Genomic DNA, 4,218 nt, shown 5'->3' with positions numbered 1-4,218 from the left:
AAACGATCCTCAAAGTGATTTATTTACCTTATTGGTGGCAGTTTTTGGATGGCGTGGAAGTGCATTTCGAACTTGTCGGTGAAAGTAGCGGATAATATGGAGATCTGCGATATTATAAAACAAGAGGTAAATACTTTTATCAGTACAATGAATTCAAGTAAGATTTATATAAGTGAAAAATAAATGAGAAAGCTACGAACAAAGATATGAAATAACATATAGTTTGCTAAAAAATTCCTCCGGATGCGTCACGTCTTAGAAAGAAAAAAAAAAAAAAAAAATCAGATGTTTTCCCAATTACTCTACTACGTAATTCCCCAAGTACGTATATCCTTTGATCTAAGTAGTTTCCTTGCGAGTGGCACGATTCCCAAGAATACGCCAAGGCTTTCTGGAATCCTGGAATAGTTAATTTCACGCCCTTCGTCTCTATCACTCATGCTGACTGCCTTGTGCGTGTGGCGTAAGGTTTAAGAAAGCTTACTGGCTGCAAGAACTATCCGCAATTTGCTTTCTCTTGCAAGTTGGACTGCAGAGAGCACAGGCTACACGCAGACTCGTGTGGACTCACTGATAGATGTACACGTGTATTTATAGACGGATAGGTGTTTAGAAATGGAATAGATGTAGAGAAACTGATGTACGTAGATATATGTGATGGATATGCACGTGTGTTTGCTGATGGATAGATGTATAGAAATGGAGTAGATGTAGAGGAATTAATATATGTAAATATATATGATAGATATATACGTGTGTTTGCAGATGCATAGATGTATAGAAATGTATGTATGTATATATGTGATAGATGTATGCATGTATATATGTAAATGTGTGATTGTAGATGGACAGATATAGATACATAGAATAAAGTTATATGATAGATGTAAATGTGTGTTTATAGATGGATAGATGTACAAAAAATATTGATATATTTAAAAACATGTGATAGTTGTAGATGGGTGTTTGGACAGATGTACAGAAAATTATTAGATTGATAGATAAAGAAATATAGGCCTGATTGCAGAGGTTATGCATATACACAAAAACCTACGTGCAAACTTACTGATAATTTTATGTATCGATAGATGGATAGGAAGATAAATAAATAACTAGACCTATACATTGCTACGTAGATATATAGGTAGATGGAGTGGTAGATTGATAGAAAGATGGAAATCATATGGTTATATACATATGTACATGGGTATATAATTGTCTTATAATATGGTTATTATCATGTAGACCAAAAATCTCATTTCGAATGTACAATATGGCTTGAGTAAAAAAGGGAAAATTAAGTGGCGTGACTGACAAACTAAACAAACCAAGATATTAGATTAGAAATTACACATATCTACGGCCTCGGTTTAAAGCTATCAAAAAGAGTATATTGGTGATAACAAGGCTCGCTGCTGGAATGTGTGTGTGTGTATGTGTGTATGTGTGTGTGTGAGTGTGTATGTGTGTATGTGTGTGTGTGAGTGTGTGTGTGTGTGTGTGTGTGTGTGTGTGTGTGTAAATATATACATACATATATATATATAAATAGGTATGTATATAGATATATATATATATATATATATATATATATATATATATATATATATATATACATACATACACACACACACACACACACACACACACACACACACATACACACACACACACACACATATTAGTATAGATATATATGAATCGTTTTTTTTTTTTTTTTTTTTTTTTTTTTTAGCAAAATGTAGTCAGTTCTGCAAACAAAAATATTCATGGACACTAAGGACAGGCTTGTACCCTATTACACAAAACATGGCCCGACCGGAACCGCATTCCCGTGTTCTTGTTAAACTTATGAAAATACTGTCAACGTTTGGGGCAGGAACATGATTAAGACATGTATGATGGTTACGTAAATCTTCACATTTTGAAACGAACGCGACTAGAACCTTCGCATTTGGGGAAAAAAATCTAACAGAATTGTTTTGTGTAGAATTTAAAAAGATGTAAAAATGGAGAAGTATAATAAACAAAGGGATGCTGCATAATAGAAATATGAAAATGAGAACGGACTAAGGGATCCCCTAAACACATATTATGTATGAATTCTAGTTTACATGAAAGTCTCATAATTTTGAATTTTCTTTCAGATGAATTATTGAACTTCTACATCTCCTACTTTTGAAGAAGAAGAAGAAGAAGAAGAAGAAGAAGAAGAAGAAGAAGAAAGAGAGACTGAACGCCATGTTAATATACCCCGTTTTTTTTTTTTTTTTTTTTTTTTTTTTTTTTTTTTTTCTTCTTCTTTTTTGGCTGGAGGAAGAGAATTAAGTAGAATAATAGCAACAAGACGCATGGCATATAATGCGTGTCGTTGCGATCACAAATAGAAAGAAAACACTCGTTCAGTTTAGTTTCATTTGATTTAAGGCCATTTAATTACAAATTATCCTTTTTCAATACTTTTAAATAAAAAGAGTAATCTGATTACTTGTTGAATTTAGTTTGATCTGGTATTAGGGGAATTTCCTCACATATTAAATTTGACTTTTTAAGTGATTACGATTGATAAGAAGAATTTGTAAATAAAACAGTGTAAATAATTTTCAATCGCAAAGGTTTTCCTGTTTAAGTACGTTTGTGTCAGATTTCTCACCCTTCCAAACATCCTACCTTGGTTGGTTAAATAATCTTGATTGGGTTTAAGCTTAAAACAAATTATTATTATTATTTAGGATTATGGAAATATCATAAAGGTTTATGAGACCCGATAAACCTTCCATTTAAAGAGCTTTTGGGTTCGACTCGTCACGCACAGTATATCAGTCAGTGCATGAGAATGAATATCTTCACAATACAAGAAATGTATTTGACCGTGTATGTATCTCTGACAAAGATACAGTCGAAACCGGTCAAATACAGTTCTTGCATTGTGGAGATATTCATTCACATTCTTACCTATTCTACATTTGTCAACATAAATACAACTCATATATCAGCCAGGTCTAAATAGGTCACGCCGTGCATTTTATCACCGTGTTTTGGCATTTAGTTGCTGGTTACAAGATTGCAGATCAACAAGGACATTTCTTCAGTAAGATTATACTACTGCCGATTCCTAACTAGATAGTGAAATGCGGATGGGAACTCCGTAGAGTACTACTGAGGAGGGAAGGAGAGGATAATAGGAATAGCAAAAAGATTAAAAAGACAAGAGGGAGAAAGAATGAGGGAGTATATATAAATGTTTGTGTGTGCGTGCGTGCGTGCGTGTGTGTGTGTATGTGTGTGTGTGTGTGTGTGTGTGTGTGCATGTGTGTGTGTGTGTGTATGTGTGTGTGTGTGATGTATTTGTGGAAATAGAAATACATATACAATGTGTGTTCTCGAGCAAGAGTTTCAAATTTCTGCATATGATAGAAATGTTTTAGCTGGAGGCAGTCTAGTCGCTGCATCACTTTCCATATTATGTAAGAACAAGAAGGCAAGGAGTGAAGAAAGATCAGCAACTTATACACGATGAAAAAAAAAACAGTAACAAAATGGAGATGAAAATACCCATTCAGTGAATACACTTGTTCATAAGGGAGAAATAAAACTAGAAATGATAATCAAATAATATATTTCCTAATAGCATAGCTTCACTCAGGATAAGCATTCTTTATTTGGTTAATATCCGTGACGTAACTGGGACCCAAGGTAATAATTGGGTAATAGAATAATAGAATAATTTGCCAAGACTATGGTACGGTTCTAAGTGTCCCTGTCTATGACACTTGATTGAAGTGATTTGGTTAATTTTGATAAATAACATCATCATTTGTAAGCAATATTCATCATTATGAATATTCATCACTATAATCAAAATAATATTCATCACTATCATCAAAGTTATATCATCATTATGATAAAGGCAATTGCCATCATCATCATCATCATCTATATCATCATTATTATCACCATTATCATGATCAATATCATTATCATCATCAAAAACATCATCATCATCACAACAATTTGAACAATAATGAAAACAATAATGATTATGATAATCAATTGACTGAATCTAATAACATAAAATCTACAACATAAAGAATCTGAATATCAATGTTACTGAATAAATCACACACAATGAAAATGACGAAAACAGAAATAATTTCAGAATTAGTATTCACAATGTTAAAATGACTAATATTTCACTACTAGCAATAGTAAAAAAAA

General features: G+C 32.6%; 1 protein-coding gene across 2 annotated transcripts in view; it reads right to left on the bottom strand.

The window, feature by feature from the left end:
* Positions 1–3,602: 3,602 nt before the first annotated feature.
* The window catches only part of LOC113803610 (keratin-associated protein 5-1), an 11,595-nt gene continuing 10,979 nt past the window's right edge, over positions 3,603–4,218 (bottom strand). For both annotated transcript variants that reach the window (XM_027354399.2, XM_027354400.2), the window contains exon 9: positions 3,603–4,218. This exon is cut by the window's right edge and continues 1,120 nt beyond it. The gene's annotated coding sequence lies outside the window, so the exon portion shown is untranslated.

The sequence above is a fragment of the Penaeus vannamei genome, chromosome 17 (assembly GCF_042767895.1).
Source record: "Penaeus vannamei isolate JL-2024 chromosome 17, ASM4276789v1, whole genome shotgun sequence".
NCBI classification, from domain to species: Eukaryota; Metazoa; Arthropoda; class Malacostraca; order Decapoda; family Penaeidae; genus Penaeus; species Penaeus vannamei.
The sequence above is the reverse complement of the archived record's forward strand: the minus strand, read 5'-3'. Positions and strand labels throughout refer to the sequence as shown.